Raw genomic sequence first — 27,819 nt, forward strand, 5'->3', positions numbered from 1 at the left:
ATTGTAAAATGCATCGCTAGTGAATATTTGGTTAAATAACATACATTTTAAAAACTTCAGACTTTATACATTTTCACTTTAAAACAACAATGCATTGAGATATTAGTTTGTCATTGGAGCTGGTAGATGGTACCAGAGGGGTCCTGCAGCAGAGGCATAAAGGAAGCAACATAATGGAGGAGGAGAGAAAAGCTACTAAGAGTTTGGAGGTGGAAAGTGAGTAGCTGGAGAAAAATTAATTCAAAATGGAACTTTAGAATGTAAACAAAGATTCCTAAGTGGTGGATGGTATAAATGAGCAGCATTAGACCCAAGCAAAACCACAGTTGGTAACAGTCAGAAAAGCAAGGTTCAACATCGCTAACTTTTAATAATACTTGTGAATTTTACAACTGCTGAGCCTTGCCTTTCTGCCTGTTACCAGCTGTGGTTTTGCTTGGAATTCAGCTTGGGTTTGCTGCTGGAACACACTCACTGCTTTGGCGTTTTCTTGCTATTTCTCTGGAGAATGAAGTAAGTGAGTCTGTTGAAGTGGACTGTAACATGGTAAAGGAACTTGGTGTGGTGGGAGCAGAGAATGCAGCAGTTAAAACATATGCAGCAGTAACAGAGAGTAAAAGAGGAAAGCAACAACAAACTGAGAAGGTATCTGGTCTGTAATAACAGATAATTCAGTAACTAAAAATATGCAGCAGTGACAGCAAACAAAAAAGGAAAGTAGCAATGAACAGTAAGTACAACTGTTTTTAAAAAGGAGAGAAGATTAACTGTGAGAATAAGAACATAACATGACAGTGTAATAGACAAATATTTTGTATGGGACAAGTTAGTAACCGTTCTGGGTTTTAAAGCTCAATAAATTTGGTCTTTTTTATATATTGGAATGGAGACTTTTGTAACTTAAAATTTGAAACTGATAATGAAATTGTTGGAACTGTAACAAAATGAAGGACATTTATCCATGTTACAATTATTTGTTTTCTGCTAGTAACTTAAATGTTAAAAAAATGTTACTTTATAGTTTAGAACTGATTGACTAGAAGAGGATGGTGTTAAAAAATGCATGCAGAGTCTGTGTGAAACTTGATAATATTATGAAAGTTAGAGATGAGAGAATCTTATGGAATGGAGGGTGGAGGTTGGAAGTTGTTCTGAAATGTGAAAATAAAAACATTGTGAAACACTTGCCAAAGTGATATTTTTGTGGGTGGTCACAGAGGGACATTAAGATATGATGGCCAGCCTAAATCATGTTTCTTTTGTGGGAACTTTTCTCATTTAATTAATGATCGTGACAAGGTACTATATAACCAGAGTGGGGAGAAACAACATTCAGCAAGAAGGTATGTGCCTAAATGAAGGCTGTGTAAAAAAGGCCATTTTTGGATGTATTGTCAAGAGCAAGCAGTACATAATGAACTAGAAGGAGAAGGGAAGAAAACGTTCATGAGGAAGGACAACAGGAGGCTGCGGGAGAGGTTGAATTAAGTTAATAATGATCTGTAGAAGAAGAAGAAGAAGAAGAAAAATATGGAAGGTAAAATGAGGTGTGAGAGTGCATGCAGCAAGAGAGGACAGGAGAATGGATTGATACTAATACTTTTTTTAGTTTTAGCTAGTGAAAATTTTTATTCTGATTATCAGGAATTATTTGTAAATAAACCCGGGAAAAAATATTGAATTGAGGAAAGATTAAAAATGAAAATTTAAAAGTATTCCCCCAAACTTAAAGAGAAGGATAAACAACAATTTTAGATTGCTTTCAGTAAATTGAAACAGTATTATTAGCACTTTAAGAGGATAGGGATATTGGAAAGGTGTGCTAAATTTGTTGTGGAAGTTATTCTGTTAGATGATGTAAGATTCCTGACAAGTGAAGAAAGACTGCAAACAGAAAAATTGTGGAGTTGAAATATAATATGGAACTTAGGAAGTGAATGTTGTACTGGAGTGGCTGTGCTGAGTAAAACAGCAGTGAAAATATTAGATGGGAAGGTTAACTGTTGTGGATGCGAAGTAGAAAGTACATGTTATAGAATTATAGCATTATATGCATATATAACTAGCAAGAAAAGAGAGATAGAAGCTGTTTCATTGAATATTAGGTTATGTAATGTTTAACAATGAAAATTATAATTGCAAGAGACTGTCATTTAAAGGGAAAAAAGAAAGGAAATGATGTAAAAAATACAGGAAGTGATACAATGTGGTAGGTTAGCTGTGTGGAACAAAAGTCAATGAACTTTTAAAAGCCGGGGCACTTGGATATGAAATTGTTTACTTAAGCAATAACTGACAACGTGGTGTGGTATATTGAAGATTTACTCACTGTTGGTGTGGTTTAATCATGAGGGCAAAGCCCGAGTGATTAAACAAAGGCAACCATGGGTAAATCTTCAGTATACCATAACCACGGAGTCGGTTACTGCTATTATACAATGACATTATTTAAGAAAAAAAATACTTATTTTTCTTAAGTCATGTCTTTGTATAATGGTGGATTGCTGTTCTTCCGCCGGTTGTGGTATACTGATTCTGCTTTTTGATGTACTGCGCATGTGTATGGGACTTGCATTCCCACGCATACCCAGTACATCGAGGCTTTGAAATGGAAGTAACAGAGAAAAGAAAGTCTCCATTGTGCTGTTTTCTCTCTCTTTTTATTGTAAAAAAAAAAAAAAAAAAAAAAAAAAAGATTTTGGGGCAGTTTATACCAACGGAAAAAAGTCCAGGCGACCGGACCTTTTTTACGTTGGTATATTTTGGGATTTACAATGGGCACGCTGGTTGGGCTGGCCAATCAGCATGCATGTTTTAGAATATTAATAGGGAGGAATTGTATAATTTGTATTATCGGAAGGCTTGAGGGTAGCAAATGGTGATACAGTTGTTATGGGTTTTTTGGACCGTTTAGCAATATAGAAGGAGGTGATAAAAGAATGGGAATATATTAAGATAGGAAAGGGAATAAAAAGAATGAATGAGAAATTATGGGCTGAAATTGGAGAGATGAAAGTATTGCAGTTATGGGAGGATAATATAAAGGAAGGACTTTTATAAAACTGGTGTAAATGGAGGACTGAATTCAAAATGAATTATAAAAAGTGTTTTTTTCAATGGCAGGAAGATATAAGAAAGGAAAAAAATATGAAATATGGGAAAATATATAGAAATATATGACAGAATTTAGAGAATAAGTAAAGGGCATATTATGATATGGAAAAAGAAATATATAAAAGAAATCAAGAAAATATTAAGACATCACTGTTTAGGCAAATATATTATTTACTAGGGAGAAGGGAGAAGGTATCTGCATATTTGGGTAAAATAGTAAAGGAGGATAAACTATAAAGAAGAAAATTAAAAATGTAAAGGGAGAGGCAAAAATAACACAGGAACAAATTATGAGTATTGTAGTACCGCATGTGGAAAATATGTATAAGAGTAAAAAGAATGAAAATAAGAAGAACGGAAAGAAAAAAAATCCAGAACATGTTACGATAGAAACTGAAAAAGAAATTACCATTAGTGAACTGGATGAAGTACTTAGGAAATTAAAATGCTGATTCAGTATCAAGCCCAGAGAGCATAAGGTAAAGAATTTACAATAAATTAATGGATTGTCAAAGATAGTATTTTGTAAATGTACTAAATGAATGGTTGGAGAAAGGATGGTTTATGAAGAGTTATATAGAGAGATAAAAAATATGAGGATGAAATAAAAAAAATAGAAACCTGTCACACTAAATAACACTGATTATAATTATGGAAGGAAGTATACATGGTATAAAAGGGAAGGAATGTCAAAAATTGCTTTTGGTTGTGAGAGAAATCATTGATGGTATTATAAGTAAAAAGAAGGATGTGAAACTTATGGTAGGTGATATTAGAAGGAATTTGATATGGTATGACATGATGCTTTGTGGGATGCTGTGGAGAAGTAGGGAATAGGTAATAGAATTAATAGAGTGTGTTTGTCAGCATAACTAAATAGAGTGACAGTGTTAGTGAATGGGTGGCTGAGTAAAGAAATACGCACGAAATGTGTTATAAGACAAGGATGTCCCTTGAGTGGAATAGTGTTTGCATTGATAATAAATGTGATAGTGAGTGAAGTAGCTTATGAAATGAAAAATGCTAGATATGTGATGCAAAAGAAGGTGGTGATTCCAGCAGTTTTGATACAAACAGATGATATAGTTGTAGTTGCAAAAAACAAAATATGGCTGTAGGAAGTGTTGATTTGTCTGAATGAATGTTTAAAGGAAATGGGAATGACCCTGAATAAAGATAAAACTAAGTGTGTGATGTAGTGAAAATTGGCGTGTGTATTTTTCAGTGAATGAAGCTTCTTTGCTAGGGATAAAATTTGGCAAAAATGATTTAGTTATGATGTAATGGGAGGGTTTGGTAAAAGAAATGAAATAAATATATTTTCTGTGGATGATGTATAGATTAGCATTCAGGAAAAAGATTTATCTTATGAACTCTGCATGAATGGAAAATATAGCTTATATGTCAAATATTTACTATATATTATCCCAGAAAATATATGAAAAATTGATAATTTTTTCCTTCATAAGATTAAACCCGGTGAAAAGAGGTATGTTGTACATAAGTGAATATGAAGGGGATTTAGGTTACTAAATCCAGTTATTTATTCTGCTTCTTTAAATTTGTATAGAATATTAATGTTGGTAAAGGAAGAGAACGAGACATTAATAGCAAGAATATTTAAATATAAGTGCAAAAGTTCAGGAAGAGACGAGAATGGGAAAAAGAATATGTAAATGAAGAAATTAAAAATTATCAAGAAAAAATACTGATATACGATATAGACAAAGATAGAAGGATGTGGTATAATAATGTGATGAAGCAATATTGTTATGTAAATTCACAGGAAATTTTACTAGAGGAAGTATTTAAAGCAGGTGGTGATTCCAGCAGTTTTGATATATGCAGACGATATACTAGCAGTTGCTAAGAACAAAATATGGATGATGAAATTGTTAGCTTGTCTGGATGGATGTTTAAAGGAAAGTGGAATGACCTTTAATAAAGGTAAAATTAAGGGTATGTCTGACATAAGGAAAGTAAGGAAAAAGCGGTGTACCAAGATAGTGGCATGTCAGGATTTGCTATGGAGATCGGTAATAACTAAGTTATCAGTAAAGAGGCATATGTCATATAAAAATCTAATTGAAAGAGTGTGTTCATTTTCTGGAGATAAAACAACAACAGAGCATGTTTTTAAATGGAAGAGAATGATGAAACACTGGAAAAGTTGTATGAAGGAAATGTTTTGCGAATATGAATGACATATACGATATAGATAAGAATATGAATTTGTATGGATATTATAAGAACACGAAGAAAGAATATGTGAGTAGGGTAGATTATTATTTATTTATATAATATAGGTGATTTGGGATGAATGACTGAATGAAATTTTGTTTAATGGGAAATGTATTTTGGCAGATATATTGTGAAAAATTAGATTATGGTTGTAGAAGATAGAGTGGGGGTCAGTTATGGAAGAATAACAATGAAGATCATCGTCATATGCTACATGGAGTCAGGGTGTTGTCACTTGTTGCCATTTCTTACTATTCAATGCTACTTTCCTACCTTCTTCATCCCTCATGCCTGACCAATGCAGGTCTTTTTTCACACAATTCATCCACCTCTTTGCTGGATGCCCTGGTTTCCTCTTGCTGTTTTCCTGTCAGTCCCCAACCGTCTTCACCAGGTTGTCTTCTGCTTTCCTGCACATGTGCCTGAACCACTGTAATCTATTCTCTTTGATCTTTTTTGTAACTGGAGCTACTTTAACTTTTTCTGTTATGTCCTCATTTCTTCATCTGTCCCACGCTGTGAATCTTACCACCTGTCTCAGGCAGTTTATGTCTCTCACCTCTAGCTTCCTCAACTGCTCTGATTTCACTGGCTGGGTTTCTGTACCATACAGTAGTACTGGTTGCACCACTTTTCCTATACATTACTTTTCAGCTTCTTTGGCATTCTATTTTCATACACTACCCCTGGCACTCTGTACCAGTTGGCTGCAGCCCCTGAGATTCTAGTTTTGACCTCCTCATTCAGATTTCTCTTCTCCTCAACCATCCCTCCCAGAGAACTTGAAGCTGTTAACCCATTCCACGGCTTTCCCTTCTATACCACTTTTCAGCTTCCTCTGAGTTCTCTCATATCTGTAATCACATTCATCCCATGGGCCTTCAGTTTTGCATTCTATTCTCCTACCCTTTGCTGAAATTCTTGCTCAGAATTTGCCCGTAATGACACATCTTCTGCATACAACAACTTTCTGACCTGTCCACTCTGACCTGTTTGCTAATGTAGTCCATCACCAGTATAAACAGCAGTAGGCTTAGAGCTGAACTCTGATGCACACCCACTCCCACTGTGAACTCCTTTGTAAGAATGAATACTGTTTGTACTGGAGTCATTGGGTTCTTGTACATAAATTGCACTAATTCCACCAATGTTTCTGGGACTCTGAACCACCACAGTACTGCCCAAATCAGCTTTCTTTGGACCTTGTCACATGCTTTTTCAAGGTGTAGGAATGTGCTGTTGGACACTTTCCTCATTCAAGAATAATAATGAAGATGTTACAAGAAAAATGATAAATAGGAAAAAATAGAAATGTATATATATATATATATATATATATATATATATGTGTGTGTGTGTGTGTGTGTGTGTGTGTGTGTATATATATATATATATATATATATATATACATATATATATATGTATATATATGTGTATACACACACACACACACACACACACACACACACACACACACACACATATATATATATATATATATATATATATATATATATATATATATATATAGATATAGATATAGATATGTACTTGTAAATATGTACATTTTGTAAATAAGTAAATGTTTTTATTTTGTGATGCTGCGTTAAATAAAGGACCCATACTCTTTTCAGGGAGTGCAATGGAATCTTTTACATCCTCTTGAACTAAGACAGATGGGGCCGCACTTTAACATCTCAGCCACAGGATGGCACACTCAGAAGTGCTGCTCCACTCTTAGGCTGCATTGCAGTGCCAGTATTGGAATATGAATCCAGCTATCTGGTATGTGAATCAGACCACAGCCTTTTGGTCTGCTAGCATCAAAGAGGAGTGTGCTACCTGGTGAACTAATAAGACTACTAAATAGATATAAATATGAGTATAAATGTTCAGTGTAGAAGAAATCCAAACTTAGGGCTCCTAGGAGCCATTTAGGAATTTGTCAAAAGTTATACCAGGAATACAAAAACAATTTGTATGTCATTTATCTATCAGGAAATTGAAAAGTTCAACACTACCACCTTCCCTTACATATTTATGGTGAGAGTATGAGATTTCCATAATGTTCCTACTCTATGATGGAGAAAAATGCCCTTAAGTGATGTTTTAACATCTGGTAGTCTCCCTTATAGATTAATACTCCTGCTACTAATACTAAGACTCAAAATGTAACAGCAAGAGAGGCTGTTACTGTGTTACTGCTGCTTTAAGTGATTTGTACACAAGAATCAAATCACCTGTTAAAAGCCCATCTCCACCCGAGTGCAGGAAAAGGGTCTCCAGTCTCTTTTTATAAATAAGATTTTTCAGTCCTTTCATTTGCCTTCTTCTGAATTCTTTCAAGTCTATTTATTTAGCAAGCATTATAACAACTGAAATACCCATGGTATTACATAAACTGACCATACTTTTGAGCTAAAAATCAGAATCAAGACTTCTTTCTCTCTTCTACTAACATTACTGAAGACATCTTTTACAAGACCGTAATACTTCCTCACCTCTGTCTTGATATGATCATCAAATTCCAAAGCATCATACAAATTGCACTCATTGCAAGCATTCCTAACCCTGGAAAATGCTGGCATCTGTGCTGTCACAGAAACCTAGTTCAAAGCTGCTGAGAGCACCCTGGCCTTACCTGATTACTCATCCTGTCATACATTCAGACCCCAAACTGTGGGCAGTAAAGCCAAAGGAGGTAAAGTTTCAATATACATTAAAGACATATACACCTCCAGGCTGGTCAAAGAGTATGATGCACAAGAGACACTTCAGGTACAGTTAACCATTGACAAGACCCCTATTCAAATTATAGCTAGCTACCGGCCCCCAAATCTGACTCAAGATGCCCAATCCACCTATTTGGACCTGTTCTAATCTATCAAGATTCAATCCTTTATCCTGATCCTGGGTGACTTTAACTTCCCAAACATAGACTGGAAGAACTACTAATGCCAGAACATAAATGCCCAGAGATTCCTTGATTTTGTCAATGCAAATGCCTTGGAACAGCTAGTCGATACCTCCACAAGGGGTGATAATATCTTGGACTTGGTGTTAACCAACATGAGTAACCACTGCAGCATCCCTACAGTATCAGCCTTCCTGGTAAGATCTGACCACAAAGTGGTCAGTTTCAAAGTCACCATTTCTCGTAACCCCCCTCTAGCTAGGATCAGACATAAAAACATCTCCAAAGCTGATTACAGCCTCCTGAGGGATGGTATAAACATCTTCACAGCCCCCTCCCCCTCTGTAGGAACTGGCATCAGTATACAAAACTAGACCAAAGCATTATACAAGCATTTATATAGATGCATGGAATCAAGAATACCCGACAGGACTAAGTCATCCTCTGCAAGGAAGAGTAAACCTGCCTGGTGGACAACTGCAATAAATAAACTCTATAATAAAAGGAAAAAATTGTTGCCCAAGACCAAGAAGGAGCAGGTGCCCAATTGGAAGCAATATCTCCTTAGCCTGAACAAGCAAATAAGAGCACTAGTGAAATCCTCCAGAGTAAACTTCAAGTCCAAATTGGCCACATCTACTAGAGACAATCATAAGGCCTTCTTCACATGTGTCCACAACCTCAAAGGAAGCACCCATATCTGTTCAGAACTGGTGGTCAAGGACACCACACATACAAATGCTATAGATATAGCAAACTTGCTGGCTGACAGATTCAGTGAAAGCTTTACCCCTCTGTCCCCCCATCAGTAAATCAGGACATCTCCAGTACCTGCCCTCTTCCCCTTATATCTAGGGAACAGGTCATCACTGTTCTCTCACTAAATATTTTTTTTTTATTATTTCAAATAAGATGTCTTAAACATTACATGAAATAAAGATAAATAACATATTTACAATTCTAAAACATTACTAACTTCAAATCACTGCTCTCTCAAAGGCAAAAAAATACAGCCTCCATGGGACCCGATAACATCCCTGGCTGCAACCTAGTGTGAACTCAGGCAGGAACTTGCAGCACCATTAGGCACCCTAGTCAAACAAAGCCTGAGTACTGGCTTTGTCCCAGCTGAGTAGAGGACAGCCACTGTCATCCCTTTACACAAAGGTGGAGTGTCCACCAATCCGGGAAATTATACACCCATCAGCCTAACTAGCCTGATCTGCAAGGCCATGGAATGATTATCATGGACCATAATAACAAGGACATTGGCAACCTCCAAACACTTGATCCCACACAGTTTGGCTTCATCAAGGGGAGGTTATGTCTGCTAAATTTGGTCAACTTCTTTGAGACAGTCACCACAGCCATGGACGAGGGGAAGACAGTGCACACCACCTACCTTGACCTAGCCAAAGCATTTGACACTATACCCTACTCAGGCATAATAGATAAACTCTCTCAACTAGGCATCAATCCATATGTTACCAGATGGGTAGCAAACTGACTCACTGATAGAACCCACGTAGTTGAAATAGGGGAAGATACCTCAAGCAGTAGACCCCGAACAAGCAGCGTACCCCATGGTTCGGTCTTGGATTCTCTGTTATTTGGGATATACTTTTCCAAGATGCAGGCCAAAACCAGTGGGCTATGGCTGACCAAGATTGCAGATGACTGCAAGCTGGGTGCTGTCATCAGTTCCCCTAGTGATATGGACATCCTCCAAGAGGGTCTCACTCAGACAAATGATTGGTGCCAGAAACATGGCCTCAAGCTGAACACAAAAAAATGCATCATCATCTTCTTTGGAGAGAATGATGTCCCCACAAATGATCATATTAATAACAAAGTCCAAAGCACTCAATCATTTGTGAGGGATTTGGGCATCCAGGTTGATAGCAGCCTGACCTTTGACCACCATGTTGCTTCATAGATTATAGGTTCATAGATTAGTACTAGGCTAAGTGCCCTTGAGGGCCATTTTAAGCCTAGCCAATTATCCCATGTGAGAATCAAACCCTGCACCTTGTGTCTGTAAGGTAAACACCTTAACCATTATGCCACCCCATGGCACGAAAAGCCTTTTACATGGCCCACCTCATAAGTAAGGGTATCTCATCCAGGGACAAGGAGGTCATAACATTTCTGTATTCCTCCCTTATAAGGCCCATTATTGAGTGCAACACACGTTGGCATGTACCTTGCAAAGCACATGCAGCAGCTGGAGAGACCACAGAGGTTCCTCACCTGGAGAATACAGGGCCTCAAACATCTACAATACACAGATAGGCTAAAAGCCCTATCCCTCTACTCAGTTTCATATACACTCCACAGAGGTGACCTCTATCTGGCATGCAAGGTGATAATGGACTCTACCTTGATGGGACTGCTGTATATCCGCAAGTCAAGCTCCACTCGAGTAACCCACACTTGCAGCCTGAAAGTGGTCTGTGACATCAACAAGACTTGCTGGTGGGACAGATTTGTGTCCCAGAGACTCCCTCATCTATGGAATAGACTCCCTCTCCACATCAATCAGAGTACCACTTTACCCATATTTAAGCGCAACCTGGATAACTGGATGGGAAAAAGAAAATATACCCCTGGGATTCCACCCATGTCCCTGCTGAACAGGGCCATTGGATGCTGACTTGTCTAAACATGGACTAAACTATTGGATAGGCTTATAAGGACCTCTGGGCCAGTAGCCTAGTAACCTCCTATGGCCATGTATCCTAAAACTCGCATAAAACTTACTGTGGTAAAAATGTTATTATTCAAAGCACAACAATAATAGTTATTTCCAGAACCCAAATACATCACAATACATTTTTGGTATTAAATTGCATCCCATTTTGATGACCCACCAGAATGAAATGTCTAGATAAGTTTACAATTTATTATCATTGTACATATTTGTAGTCCTGCATTATGAATATTTAAAGCATCTGTAAATGTCAGACTACTCTTTGATAATAACCATCATTGTATTTGCTTATTTATTTCTTTAGACATGTACTTCTTTCTCGGGACATTTGCAATAATATCTCTCCATAACTGCAGTCATATGCCAATGTTGTTAATTATATTCTGATGAGGAGTCGGCAAACTATCCAGTACAATACTAAATTTTATTCTCTAGATTTAGGATTAAAGTGATCATGTAATAAGCTTACCCGTTTTATGTATTTCTTTTCACTTACTTTGGTAAACATTAAGAGGTTCTCCATTAAAATGCAGGTATCCATCTAAAGGCACAAGGAAGTGTGGTTCCTTTGTGTTTTCATTAATAAATGACATAAGGAAGGGTGTTCAGAGCCAGTTTGACTGGATAATACCAACTGTACTTCCCAATCCAATGTTTACTCTTCATACTGTATACCAAGCTAAGTTAACCAAGAGACTATAGACCCCTCCTTTACCACTGCAATTGAAATGACTTTTAAATATACTGGCCTTCACCCAGACCTAACTCTCACATTTAAGTCACACATTGAATGCCTACAAATGGAAGTAAACATTAAGCTAAAACATGCACTACCACTCATAAACGCTTATCCTTTGATGCAAGAACTTGCTTTAAAAATGGAGTTCTCATTCCAAGACTGGATTATAGCCTCCATATAGCTACAGTATCATCTGCTGGTAATGTCAAAACCTTCCAGTCTTTATGCAGTGACTCTATTATTCTATGCTTCTTCACAAAGAATGCAATATCACAATACCACACCAAGGAAAGTCAGTTGGCCACCTATGACACCAAATATCCATTCTTTGATTTATTAGTTTTTTTTTTTAATTAGCTGATTGTATAAATCCTTTAAACAAAAGTTTTCCTTTTCTGTGTTGATCTGTGAACACTTTGTGGTTAGCTGACCTATTCAGAGTGACACTGTTTACAGATGATGACTGAGGGTCTGAAACCCAGAGTTACAAGAAGAATCTTTTTTTTAGGAGCACACATTTTTAAACATTTGAGTTTAAATGTCAGATATGTAAAGTGTTACATGTATAATAAATGATCTTGGTTTCTAGGCACTTCCGGCTTATTAGCTGTTTCCTTCTGTCTGTACATGCAGACTTTACTTTTCACCAAATTCCCAAACATATATATCTCTCTTGTCACAAACTAAATTAGGAGAACAGTTCTTCTACACCCTTGAGCCTAAAATGTGGAATTTCCACTGTAAGCACTTTAGAATCACTGACTAATCTAATTATGTGTCTTCAGGTCTCCATTCTTAGTTTTTATTCCTTGAATATGCTGCTATTTTGTCAGGTATACCTATGAAATGACCACCTCCCCAACTTTTTTCTTCCTACAGTCTTTATCTGTAGTTACACTTTCCTATATATTCAAAATTGATCTATTCACCTGCCACTGTGTCTTTAGGCATGATGAGAAACTATTAATTGTCAAATTTGTAATGTATGCATCCTGTGACTGCCTGTATGGAGTTTTTTCATGTTTCCATAGCTGTTTAGGTTTTCTCTGAGCATTCCAGTTTCCTCTCAGAAACATGCAGGTTCTCCTTGGTTGTTTATCTGATTGACTGTTTACAGTAAATTGTATTTTATAAATATTCATATTTATAATTATAGCAATATATATCTATATACATATACCCCCCCACACACACATACATATATATATATATATATATATATATATGTATATATATATATATATATATATATATATATATATATATATGGGTCTACTTCTTTATGTTGAATTTACACTTTACCAAAACGCACTTTGCCGAGCACACAACTGAAAAAACACTACACCAAAACATCACATAAACGAAACTCATTACATCAAAACTGCCATATGCAATGTTTTCAACTGTGTGCTCTGCAGAGTGTGTTTCGGTAAAGTGTAAATTCGACATAAAGAAGTAGACCCACACAGACACACACACACACACACATATATATATATATATATATATATATATATATGTATATATATATATATATATATATATATATATATATATATGTGTGTATATATATATATATATATATATATATAGGTTTACTTGAAAACAGCAACACGCCAAAACACTGACGACGAGAACACTGAAACCGGAAGATCGATAACTGAGATGACCGACAGTTTAAAAGCATGAAACTTCACATGCCCGGCAAGCCACAATCCCCACAATCAACAAAACAAAACAAATACCTTTTCCGAAAAACACACACACAACACAAGCACACGAAAAACCTTACAAACCTACACTAAACCTTACATACACAACTATCTATGCATTAACCTTAACCCAAACCCTCACCCTAAGGTCCGTTACTATCGCACACTCACCTAACCCGCACCCTAACCCTAACTCACTTAACCCGCCCCTAACCCTAAAGTCAGTCACTGTCGCACACTAACCTTACCTGCACCCTAACCCTAACTCACTTAACCCACCCCTAACCCTAAAGTCTGTCACTATTGTACACTTACCTTAACATGTCGGTGTTCTCAGTGTCGGGCTTTTAAACTGTTGGTCATCTCAGTTGTCGATCTTCCAGTCTCGGTGTTCTCATCATCGGTGTTTTGGCATTTCGGTGTTTTCAAGTAGACCCATATATATATATATATATATATATATATATATATATATATATATATATATATATATATATGTATATATATATATATATATATATATATATATATATATATATATATATATATATATCAATATATATATATATATATATACATATATATATATATATATATATATATATATATATATATATATATATCCCAGCAACTGAATGTGCCCAAAACAAAGAAAGAATATAATGTAAAGGATCAGATGAGAAGGCAAGAAATGTGGAAAATGCATAAATATTGTTGCAAGTATAGAAATCTCCTGGCACAACCTCATGTTGATCAGGATCAAACACAGGAATAATTAAGGAGAGGCAAATTCAAAGCAAAGGATGAAAGGTTAATATTGGCAGCCCAAGATAGTGGACTATGTACATGTTGGTTCACAAAGTCCATTGAACATGTGGTTGAAATGGAAAAATGTAGGTTTTGTTGCTGGTTGTGACATACTAATGGCAGAAGGACTGTATACTGAAAAGCATAATAATGTGGCAAGACTGTTGCACTGGGGATTGTGCAAACATTATGGTACTGATGTTCATAGGTTCATAGGTGTTTACTAGGCTAACGACCACAAGGGCATTTTTAAGTCTAGCCATGCATCCCAAATCTCTGATGAGTTCTCACACCCATGATAAGTGTAAGCATGGGCCTGGGAGATGACCCATTTACAAGTTACCTGTGTCCATTAGAGACATAGGTGCCAAACCAGGGATGACTTAACATTTTCCATTCCAATTGTCCAAGTTACACTTGAATTGGGTTAGGGAGGAACTCTGCTTCACATGGATGGGCAGCCAGTTCCATAGATGCAGTATTCTCTGGAATACATACCTATCTCTCCAGCAGGTCCTATTTATATCACAGGCAAGATTTAAGTCTTTAGAGTGGGTAATTCTGGTGCTGTTTGTTTTGTGGATATGCAGGAGGTCCATCAGAGTGGGGTCTGCCAATGCCCTGTATGCCAGGCATAGATCTCCCCTCAAAAACCTGTAGGAGATGGACTACAGGGATAGAGCCTTGGGGTGGTCTGCATAGGCCATTTTACTTATCCCCTATTTTCTTTTAGTGAAGAACCTCTCTGGACGTTCCAGTTGTTGGATATGCCTAGTTAGGTATATAACAAGGGGGGAATTGTACTAAATGATACATCAAATGAATGCTGAATACAGTGGCACAATGACTTCTTTGGACTTAGATGCCATACCTTTGTTTATAAGTTGTGCAACATAGAATGATTTCCTCACCACTGTAGACACATGATGATTAAAGGCTAGATTACTATGTAAGTGTGTCCCTAAGTTCCTGACTACTGAGTCATCTCTGAGGGGTGTGTTGTCAATATAATAGTTACCAGGAATGGATGACTTCCCCAAGGATAATATTGTGCATTTCTTGGCATTTAATTTTAGTCCATGGCTCTGACACCAGTTGTTTGTCTGTGTCAGACCCTCCTGGAGAACATTTGTGTCAGTGTGAGATTCAGTGATAGCTCCTAATTTGCAGCCATCAGCAAATTTAGTCAGTCAGAGACTACTCACATTGGTTTTGACATCTGAGAAGTATGTGCCAAAAAGGAACAGTCTAAGGACCGATCTCTGAGGGACTCCACTTGTGACTGGCCTCTTTGCAGAGGTGGACTCCCCAATTCTAACTTCCTGGGTCTTGTCTGTGAGCCAGTTGGCTATCTGCCGGTTGACATATGGGTTTGTACCTAACCTCTTGAGTTTGTCAACAATGCCCGAGTGGGGTATTGTGTCAAATGCCTTAGCCAGGTCAAGGTAGGCAGTGTGAATGATTTTGCCTTCATCCATTTCTTTGGTGACTTTGTCAAAGAAGTCCACCAGGTTGAGTAGGCATGATCTGCCCTTGACGAAACCAAACTGGGTTGGGACCAGTGTCTGGAGGTTTACTATATCTCTGTTGATCATCTCCATGATAATTCTTTCTGTGGCTTTACATACAAACATAGTGAGACTTATCGTTATGTAGTTTTCAGGGTCTGTAGATGACCCAACTTTGTTCAGAGGGATGACTGTTACCTTTCTCCATTCATGGGGCACGAAACCTGTTTGCAGGCTACTGTTAAATAGCAATTCTGGAGGCCCTAATAGGTCATGTTTCATGCTATTTAGAAGGCATCCTGGGATACTGTCTGGGCCCATTGTTGCAGTGTTCTTGGTCTTAGAGAGTGCGTTAAGGACCTGTTCCCTAGTGATAGTAGGGGGAGTTATATTTGATGATATTTCTTGAGAGAAGGTTGAGGGGGATAGAGGGGTAAACTTGGAGCTGGATTTATCAGCCAGGTAGTTTGCTATATCTTCTGGCTCAGTATAGGTGGCTCCATTTAGAATGAGCTCTGCACACAATTGTGTATTGTCTTTGAGGTTGTGGACATAGCTAAAGAATACTAATTTCATACATTTTAATCATACTTTGACTTAGGAATTAAGTCTATTCCCGTCATTGTATTAGAAACCCAAAAGATCTGGAGAAATTAAAAAAGGGAGGTGGCCCTAGGTAACATCCATCACAATGTGGACAGATTACGTCGCCTACTTTACTTGGGAATACCATCAGAATGAGTTAAATATATTAGCTTAGGATAGTGAATTCTGGTTTATCCTTCTCAGTTTGCTACCACTACAACCCTTGCAAGGAGAAGTGATTTAGAAAATGGATAGAACAATTAAAAAGATCATCAGTGAGAGGAAAGGGCTAACAACCTAATGACAGCTATAGTACTTCATGATGGTCGAATCTGGTGCTGCTATATCATTTTGCGTTATACTGATTAGGGATGAATGTTCCACACAGTAGCTGTGCTTCTCCTCAATGCTAGTCCATAGCAGCACTTTATCATAGTAACCTACAGCATCACCACTAATGAGGGGCAGAACATCTAACACTACGTCATGTGGTGACAGTGTAGCATATCAGCCTGTCAGAAGTGATGTGTCTTGATGGCAGTGAGGGGGTCAACATCATTCTGACCTAAGACAACACCATGGATAAGTTGTACAGCATCACATTCTCACAGCTCTATAACTGACTTATAACTGCTGTACCATCATTCAGACCTAAAACCATGCCATACCATGGGTAAATCACAGAGCATTGCATTATTACAGCATTATGATTGCCTTATAAGTGCTCAAAAATGGTTACCAGGACTTTTGGTTACCAAATGTACAGATGGTTACAAATTGGATGCAATTATCGAAACCACCTCAGATATCTGCACTCTTCCCTGGTTAATACCGGGTGAAAAGAAAATGTGCTTAAGACAAATGCTAAAAATTATAACATTGTTTCTTTGGGAAAACAAAAATCACCTACAACACACAGCACAGAAAGCATACCCTTACTAAATAAAATGGATGTCAAGGACCTAGGCAGTTGGGTTGACAGCACCCTGTCCTAAGATCACCATGTGTCATTTTAGTCAGGAAATCCTTCTACTTAACAGAACTGATAGCTAAGAGTATTTCATCCATATCCAAGTATATTACTGTTCCCTTTTATTCAGCAATGAGCAGGCCCATTAAAGAGTATAAGATTTATTTAGGTACATATCTTACTTCATATATCAACAAATTCAAAAACCCTAGAATCTCTGGTCTTAAAAACCTTAGTTACCAATGGATGAGAGACAACCGAGCCAAAGGACTGATATTACTGTTATTGATAGTGGCCAAAAAGGGTATCATGAAAAAAATGGGGAAAAAAAGAGCCCGCTTTTCTATAAGAAGTAACTAAGCTTGTGGGTCTGCTAAAGGGAGTGGAACTGAAAAAAGCAAAAGAAAATAAAGGTGGCAACATTACTAGGAATAAATGGAAGCTCTGGGCCCAGATTAAGTGAACAAGTGTCAGAATAAGACGATGCCAGGGAAAGTTGAATTATTTAGTACAGAGATATGCACACTAAACCCTTAAGAACAGAATAGCTGGTATGTTTATAAATGGTTAGGGAACATAAGAAAGAAAGGGAAGGCAAACATATATGAAGTAATCCATGAAAATACAGATGTATATAGTACTTGGCAAGTTATATGGAAAAGGATGAAGTTGATGAATAGTAAAACAGCAATTTGACATAAAATTTGTAACACTCGAAACACAAAAAGTGTAATTTTAATATAATGGTAAAAGTCATCAGAGAAAAGATAGAATGCAGAATGCATGCAGAAAAAAAAAAGAAGAGGAGCCTTAATTACCAGGAGGGACTGGAAACCCTGTCCCCATACTCTCTGTCTTGTAGAATGCTGAGGAAGAGGGTCTGTGACTTGCCTGTTGTACCAATAAGTCAAACAGCTGAGCTAGTACTAGAACTGGAGATATAAATCTTCATCACCAGATAAACAGAATGTGATGGAGAGATAGATTCATAACCCAACAGCACCTCCTCTTCTCTGTAACAAACTTTGTCTGCAAGTTAAACAAAGTGATTCAACATCTCACTTCATTCTAAACCAAGACAACTTGTTGCGTACTCTCATGTTTATCCCAGGACTAACTTGCCTTGCTCTCTTTGGGAAAGGAGGTAAAACCTTAAGGTGGATATTGTCAAGTAAATGGCTTTGTAACGTTTATGAAATCAGTGAAAAACAATGCCAGAAATAAGTCACAGAACATTATGTTGACATAGCTCTTTGACTAACTTAAGTGCTGTAGCAACATTATGACCTAAATGCCTTAGATAAGTCACAGAGCATCAGAGTCTCACAACTATGAAATTATCACACAGGTGTACCATGAGTGTGACCCAAAACAGTGCCATGGATAAATCACAGAACCTCATATTCTCACAGCTCTGTGATTGCCTTATTAAATAATGTACAACACTGTGACTTAAAGCAATGCCATGAACAGTTATATGCTTTGTTGCACTACTGTGACCACATACGATGCCATGGATAAATCACAGAACATCCAGGGCACTGTATTAGGTTAAAACAATGTTACAGCACTTGTAGGATAACCAATCATACAGCTATAAGAATGTGATGGTTTGTGACCCCACAAAGGTAATACAGAGCTGTAAGAGTGTGATGTTCTATGACTACCATGACATTGTTTGAGGTCACAATGGCATTACACTACTTGCACTACTTACAAGATAATCACAGAGCTGTGTGAGTATGATGTTCTGTGACTATTAATCTCACTGTGACCGAAAACAATGCCATGGGTAGTCACAGTACATCATATTCTCTCAGCTCTGTGATTACCTTATAAGTTCTGTAACTTCACTGTGACCTAAAACAATGCCACGGGTAGTCACAGTACATCATATTCTCTCAGCTCTGTGATTACCTTATAAGTTCTGTAACTTCACTGTGACCTAAAACAATGCCACGGGTAGTCACAGTACATCATATTCTCTCAGCTCTGTGATTACCTTATAAGTTCTGTAACTTCACTGTGACCTAAAACAATGCCACGGGTAGTCACAGTACATCATATTCTCTCAGCTCTGTGATTACCTTATAAGTTCTGTAACTTCACTGTGACCTAAAACAATGCCACGGGTAGTCACAGTACATCATATTCTCTCAGCTCTGTGATTACCTTATAAGTTCTGTAACTTCACTGTGACCTAAAACAATGCCACGGGTAGTCACAGTACATCATATTCTCTCAGCTCTGTGATTACCTTATAAGTTCTGTAACTTCACTGTGACCTAAAACAATGCCACGGGTAGTCACAGTACATCATATTCTCTCAGCTCTGTGATTACCTTATAAGTTCTGTAACTTCACTGTGACCTAAAACAATGCCACGGGTAGTCACAGTACATCATATTCTCTCAGCTCTGTGATTACCTTATAAGTTCTGTAACTTCACTGTGACCTAAAACAATGCCACGGGTAGTCACAGTACATCATATTCTCTCAGCTCTGTGATTACCTTATAAGTTCTGTAACTTCACTGTGACCTAAAACAATGCCACGGGTAGTCACAGTACATCATATTCTCTCAGCTCTGTGATTACCTTATAAGTTCTGTAACTTCACTGTGACCTAAAACAATGCCACGGGTAGTCACAGTACATCATATTCTCTCAGCTCTGTGATTACCTTATAAGTTCTGTAACTTCACTGTGACCTAAAACAATGCCACGGGTAGTCACAGTACATCATATTCTCTCAGCTCTGTGATTACCTTATAAGTTCTGTAACTTCACTGTGACCTAAAACAATGCCACGGGTAGTCACAGTACATCATATTCTCTCAGCTCTGTGATTACCTTATAAGTTCTGTAACTTCACTGTGACCTAAAACAATGCCACGGGTAGTCACAGTACATCATATTCTCTCAGCTCTGTGATTACCTTATAAGTTCTGTAACTTCACTGTGACCTAAAACAATGCCACGGGTAGTCACAGTACATCATATTCTCTCAGCTCTGTGATTACCTTATAAGTTCTGTAACTTCACTGTGACCTAAAACAATGCCACGGGTAGTCACAGTACATCATATTCTCTCAGCTCTGTGATTACCTTATAAGTTCTGTAACTTCACTGTGACCTAAAACAATGCCACGGGTAGTCACAGTACATCATATTCTCTCAGCTCTGTGATTACCTTATAAGTTCTGTAACTTCACTGTGACCTAAAACAATGCCACGGGTAGTCACAGTACATCATATTCTCTCAGCTCTGTGATTACCTTATAAGTTCTGTAACTTCACTGTGACCTAAAACAATGCCACGGGTAGTCACAGTACATCATATTCTCTCAGCTCTGTGATTACCTTATAAGTTCTGTAACTTCACTGTGACCTAAAACAATGCCACGGGTAGTCACAGTACATCATATTCTCTCAGCTCTGTGATTACCTTATAAGTTCTGTAACTTCACTGTGACCTAAAACAATGCCACGGGTAGTCACAGTACATCATATTCTCTCAGCTCTGTGATTACCTTATAAGTTCTGTAACTTCACTGTGACCTAAAACAATGCCACGGGTAGTCACAGTACATCATATTCTCTCAGCTCTGTGATTACCTTATAAGTTCTGTAACTTCACTGTGACCTAAAACAATGCCACGGGTAGTCACAGTACATCATATTCTCTCAGCTCTGTGATTACCTTATAAGTTCTGTAACTTCACTGTGACCTAAAACAATGCCACGGGTAGTCACAGTACATCATATTCTCTCAGCTCTGTGATTACCTTATAAGTTCTGTAACTTCACTGTGACCTAAAACAATGCCACGGGTAGTCACAGTACATCATATTCTCTCAGCTCTGTGATTACCTTATAAGTTCTGTAACTTCACTGTGACCTAAAACAATGCCACGGGTAGTCACAGTACATCATATTCTCTCAGCTCTGTGATTACCTTATAAGTTCTGTAACTTCACTGTGATCTAAAACAATAATGTGGGTAGCCACAGAACATCACATTCTTACAGTTTTACTGGAGTGTTACAGCATCATTTTACCCAAAACCAATGTCAAACGAAGAAAAAACAAACAGGGCTACCACATCTATAAGCATAAATTTATTAAAAACACACAAGTAAAAACAAAGAATAAGCACTTTCACATATTTGACGCTTCTTCAGATCCATAAACACAGAGTGCATCGCCAATTCTTATACCCTATGCAATTAACAAACACCAATCAAGTGTGAGCATTTGTAAAATTCGATAAAGCTGTTACTCATTTAAATTAATTTAATTTGCACCTCTTCAGACTCAGGCTTAAACAAACACTAGCATTTATTCCAGGGTACTTGTCAGCCTGCAGCCTAAGAATCTATTGCAACTCTGCTTTCTCCAGTTGATTGTTAAGAACCCTTCCCCTTATATTTGGCTGTAGATTTTGCAGAACCTTAAAGAAAAACATATGTCCTTTGTTTTCAGCAACAGCTTAGCCAATGCATTTTTCATATCATTCTTATTGATGTCATATAAATGTCTTAAAATTCTACTAGTATGTACTAGCTGTCCTTTTGTTACATTGTGCTTCTGGATTTCCTTGTGGCTCGCAGCACAACATGGCTGAAGGCATTACTTTGGAACTGGACTCTAATCCCGCTAGTGTTCAATTACAACAGAAATTGTCAAGAATGTTGCGACCAGCCAACAATCCATTACTGGGCCTTGTGTTAGAGAAGACTGAAATGGAAGATTGTGACAACAATATGGACTATGGCCATTTTTTGAAAGGTATGCAAGAACTGAGATTTGATTTACTTAAACCTAAGAAATTACAGTGGTAACGCCTCCATCTAGAGGCTTGCCAGCATTATAGGATAATACCTAGAGGGATTTGTGTGCTGTGCATGCCAACATATGGAGAAGCACATCCCCAGTTGATAAAAAATGGCAACAACTGAATATAGACTTAAATTAAGTTGTTGCTGTATTATTTTAAACCATTAGAAGAACTGTTGAATTAAGATATGTTCCACCAGCAGGGGGTGCAAAAAAGGAAACTTTCCACAGAGAGACAACTGGAAACCGTGAGAGCTCGCCAGTAAATCATCTGGTTGTTAATCTCTCACAGCATGCTTTAACAGAAGAAGAGCTTTCTGTTTTGATTAAAGGACCTAGTGTTTTTAATCCACAGTTACCAGAACATGTGGACATGTTTGTACGGGTGTGTGAACAGGACATTGTTCGCTATTTTAATACACCACACAGCAAACATTTTTATAACTTAAATGAACAAGAACATAAAGCTTTAGAGGAACTTTTACATAACAGGAACATTAGTATTAGGCCAGGTGATGGGGGGGGGGTGCTGTGCTACAGGAACATTAGTATTAGACCAGGTGACGGGGGGGTGCTGTGCTACAGGAACATTAGTATTAGACCAGGTGACGGGTGCTGTGCTACAGGAACAGTAGTATTAGACCATGTGACGGGGTGCTGTGCTACAGGAACATTAGTATTAGACCAGGTGACAAGGGGTGATGTGCTACAGGAACATTAGTATTAGACCAGGTGACGGGGGGGTGCTGTGCTACAGGAACATTTGTATTAGACCAGGTGACGGGGGTGCTGTGCTACAGGAACATTAGTATTAGACCAGGTGAGGGGGGTGCTGTGCTACAGGAACATTAGTATTAGACCAGGTGACAAGGGGGGGGGTACTGTACTGCAGGAACATTAGTATTAGACCAGGTGACAAGGGGGGGGTGCTGTGCTATAGGAACATTAGTATTAGACCAGGTGACGGGGGGGTGCTGTGCTACAGGAACATTAGTATTAGACCAGGTGACGGGGGGAGGTGCTGTGCTACAGGAACATTAGTATTAAACCAGGTGACAAGGGGGGTTGCTGTGCTTATCATGGATGCCTGTGAATATGATAACAGCTATGAAGCATATGTTAAATGAAAATAAAACTTACGTGAAGATAAATACACTGAAGATCTCCAAAATACAGACATATATGAGATACACTTTATGACTTGTTGATGTGTAGGGCCATAGATAAGCAAGTATTTAATTTTTTGCTTGTTGAACAACTGGTTTTGCCACATATTAAGGGCCTATCCAAGATACATAAAGATCCCAACCCCCATGCGCCCCATTGTCTCACGTAGTGGCTGGGCAACACAACCGCTGTCTATGTTTGTGGAAGCGAGACTGTAGGAGGTCTTATTGGCTGTTCCAACAGTATTAAAAGACAGTCAGCATTTTTAATTGAATTATATCAGTATATGGATGGCATAGACAGTAGATTTGATTGGACACTGGTGACTTTAGATGTGAAAAACTTGTTTACTACAATAGACAATGAGTTTGGGTTAGATGCTATTTGGAAGGTACTTCATGCTAAGAGTAGTTACAATGGTATTATTTCACTTACTTGCACCATTTTAGAGCTGGTTTGACAAACAATGTTTTTATTTTCAAACAGGATATTTATTTGCAGAGGTAGGGTGTTGCCATGGGCACCCCCTGTGCAAACCCTTATGCGAACTTGGTAATGTATGATTGGGAGGATACCTACGTTTTTAACAATAATATTTATGTTGAACACATTAGGTTTTACCCCTATTTTGTGGATGACGTCATATTAATTTGGTCGGGCAATAATGCTTTACTACAACAGTTTGTAACTTATTTGAATAGCACAGCAGATTTCTTAAGGTTTGCAATGAAATCTTCAAAGACTGCCATTGATTTCTTAGATGTACAACTTATTGTGACTTCTCAGGGTACTATAGACACCAAGTTATACAAGAAGGAATGTTGTAAAAACAGTTTGCTGCCCTATGGCAGCATGCACCCTAGACACATTTTTCACAATATCATCAAGAGTCAGTTCATAAGAGCCTCCAGGCTCTGTACTAAGGAATCTGACTGTGTAAACACAATTAAATCTCTTAGTGAATTGTATTTAGCCCAAGGTTATAATAGGGAAGCAGTGGACAATGCTAGAAAAGAAGCATACGGATTTCATGCCATATTGTTCATACAAGACTGTGAGATCCTCGAGTAACAGTTTTACAGCCACTGACAACAAATGTAACATAAGGTTTATTACTAAGTATACTAATGATGTAGATTTTATACGCAGTGCTGTACGTTAGAATTGGCAGTTTTTGACCAATGACCACAAACCAGCAGAAGTGGTAGGTCATCCACCCAAATTTAGTTTTAGGAACAGTAACAGCCTTAAGAATTTATCCTGTGATCAAGACTGAAGACAGCCTCCCAGCTCTAAGAAAGTTGGCACATATTCATGCAGGACCTGCAGAGCATGCTCTGTTAATGCTAAAGAAAAGATTTTTCAGCATCCACATTTTAACTGTATGTTTAAACCTAAGTGTTATGCAGATTGTTCTACGACACAAGTTGTTTATTTGGCTACCTGCAGCTCATGCTCTTGTTTTTATGTACAAAAAACGATTACAAAATTTAAAGAGAGAATTTTAAGACATTTATATGACATCAATAAGAATGATATGAAAAATGCATTGGCTAAGCATGTTGCTGAAAACAAAGGGTGTAAGTTTTTCTTTAAGGTTCTGCAAAATCTACGGCCAAGTATAAGGGGAGGGGATGTTAACAATCAGTTGGAGAAAGCAGAGTTGCAATGGATACTTAGGTTGCAGGCTGACAAGTACCCTGGAATAAATTGCTAGTGTTTGCTTAAGGCCAGCTCTGAAGGGGTGCAAATTAAACTAATTTAAATAAGTAATAGTTTTATTGAATTTTACAAATGCTCACACTTGACTGGTGCTTGTTAATTGCATAGGGTATAAGAACTGGAAATGCACTCAGTATTTATGGATCTGAAGAAGCATTAAATACGTGAAAGCGCTTATCCTTTGTTTTTACACATGTCTTTTTAATAAATTTATGCTTATAGTTGTGGTAGCCCTGTTGTTTTTTTCTTCATTTGGTTTGCTTGGGCTTTTGTGTGCCAGCTGGCCTTTTGTTACATTGTGCTTCTGGAAAACCAATGTTAAGGATGGTCACAGAGCATCACATTCTCATAGCTATTTGTTTAGCTTAAAAGTACTGTGACATCATTGCAATGTAACAATATCAAGGATAAGTTACAGAGTAACACATTTAAACAGCTTGTAAGTACTGTAATGTCACTGTGACCTAAAACAATAACGTAGTTACAAAACATCACATTTTAATAGCTCTGTGATTATCTTATGTGTTGCAGTGTTACTGTGACCTAAAAACAAATCATGGGTAATCGAAGAATATCACTTTCTTATACGTGTTTGATTATCATATAAGTGCTGTATTATCATTGTGACCAAACATAATGCCATAGGTTGTCACAAAAAGTCTCATTCTTGTCATCCTTTGATTATAAGTGCTGTAATATTATAATGACCTAAAACAATGCCATGGATAATCACAGAACATCACATTCTCAGAGGTCTGCATTACCTTGTAAGTGCTGTAATGTCATTGTGACCTAAAATAATGCTATGGGAAGTTTTTAGTAGAATCTAGAACAGAAGCTGCTGTTAAAACAGAAATAATTAGTAGAGCATACAAAATATTGCACAGTAACTATAAGAATCAATCACAGGAGGTTAGAAAGGATTGGGAAAAGAGATTGGATATGCAATTCAACAAAGATCCAAAGATATGTATGTCCCCCAAATATGCAACAAAGTCTAGAAGATTTAGGATATTTGCTTGGAAGTGCACTGGAGGTGTGATGGGGAAGAAAGAGGTAATTGGGAACATATTTTCTAGGAGTGTAATAAGTTGACAGGCCTTTAAGGATTCCCTGCAGACTGTCAGAGATACAGGGTGAGCAAATTGGTATAACTAAGGAAATTATTTTTTGAGCTATAATACAGAATCGGAATTGCCTATACATAGTTAGGTCTCGCTGACTCTAATTATGGTGGCTGCCATAAAAGCAATATGGTTGCCACCCCTCCGGTATTTTTCTAGACGATCTGGAAATCAAACTGATTCCCCGGTAGTCCAGAAAACACTGTACAAACGGGGGCGGCTCGTGGCATCGGACTGCTGGACTGCAGCCCCCTCAGCTAAAAACAAGAAAATGTAAAAAAAAAAGTAACTTTTCTTGTTTGACAGCAGCAGATGTATTTTTTTTTTTGTTTAAGCAAATTTGTCTCTCCGAGTCCGTGACTCGGAAGTATGCTCATGCGCACTTTAACCGCCTCGGGTTGCGGCGGTTTTAAATAGATTTTTTTTTTGTTTTTATTGCAGCCCGGTGGAGTCATTACACCCAGAAGTCTATGCGGTTCCAAACCGCATAGAATTGGAAGGGGCTCGGACTGCGACGTCCGCAGGCACATCATGACGTGCTTGCTGCTGCTGGGCTAAATGCTGATGATTGGTTGTCGCTCTCTTCCCGGGCTTTATGTGCTGGGAAAAGAGCGAGAAGCAAACAGTTGCAGCCAGTTTTGGTTGTGGACTTGTGGTGGATTGGATTTTATTTGCTTGCCTTGGCGGCCTAATTTTGTTCGCTGGACGTGACACAGCAGCTGAAAAAAAAGAAGAAGAAGTAAGTACATAGTTTCTTTTCTTCTTGGTGTGGTGCTATGTATGTGACACCAGTAAAGCTTTTCTTCATCCCTCCATTCTGCTGGGAAATGAGAGTTTATGTTTCTGTAGTTGAGGTACATTCTTGTGAGCTTACAACAGATAAACCAGAGCAACTCCTCTACTACCTACAACCCACAGCATTAGTGCTGCTGATAGTATTACTGTATGTTTTATTTAAGTGTTACTTAGTACAGAAGTATGCCTATAGCAATCATGCTTTCCTAATGGGTGCTACAGGCTTGAAGACAAAATGAAAGTGAGGAATAACATGCGATAAGATAGTCTTATATTATGTATATCAGCACCCTGCTTAGATTGGTTTGAGATTTTCCATCATTACTTGCAAGGAAGGTAACCAGTATTTGCAAATATCAGTCTGGCCGAACCCAAATATTGTTTTTTGCTGTTCCATATGTACCTTTCAGAACTTCACTTTCCTTTGTAAACCAGTGTATGAATGATCTAGTAACTAGATGGTTTAAAACTTGTCACACTTTTGCATCTGAATGATGACAAGCAAATATTACTGAGTTAACATGGACGACCACAGTTGTAGTGCTTTGAAGGGTCTGTCTGCATAACAACAGGAGTTCGTCAAGCTTCTGTTGTACATTATTATGTTTACAGGATCATGAATGGCATTTATTCATTTTTCCAAGTAATAGAGGGAGTATAATTAATTAACAAAATAACAAAGTAATTCATTTATTATTGAATGGATTTTAAATTTCTTTTTTAACTGTGATAGTCCAGCTGAGTAAATCTGTCCTTTCTGGCAGAAGTTCATGGACAAAAAAACTTCTGAGGTTACAATCATGTAGCACTCTGATGTAATGCATTTGAGAAAGTACATAAAGATTCATGCAAATGTTATAAACAAATTAACAT

Source organism: Protopterus annectens, chromosome 3.part0 (genome assembly GCF_019279795.1).
Source record: "Protopterus annectens isolate FY-2018-M chromosome 3.part0, PAN1.0, whole genome shotgun sequence".
NCBI lineage: Eukaryota > Metazoa > Chordata > Ceratodontiformes > Protopteridae > Protopterus > Protopterus annectens.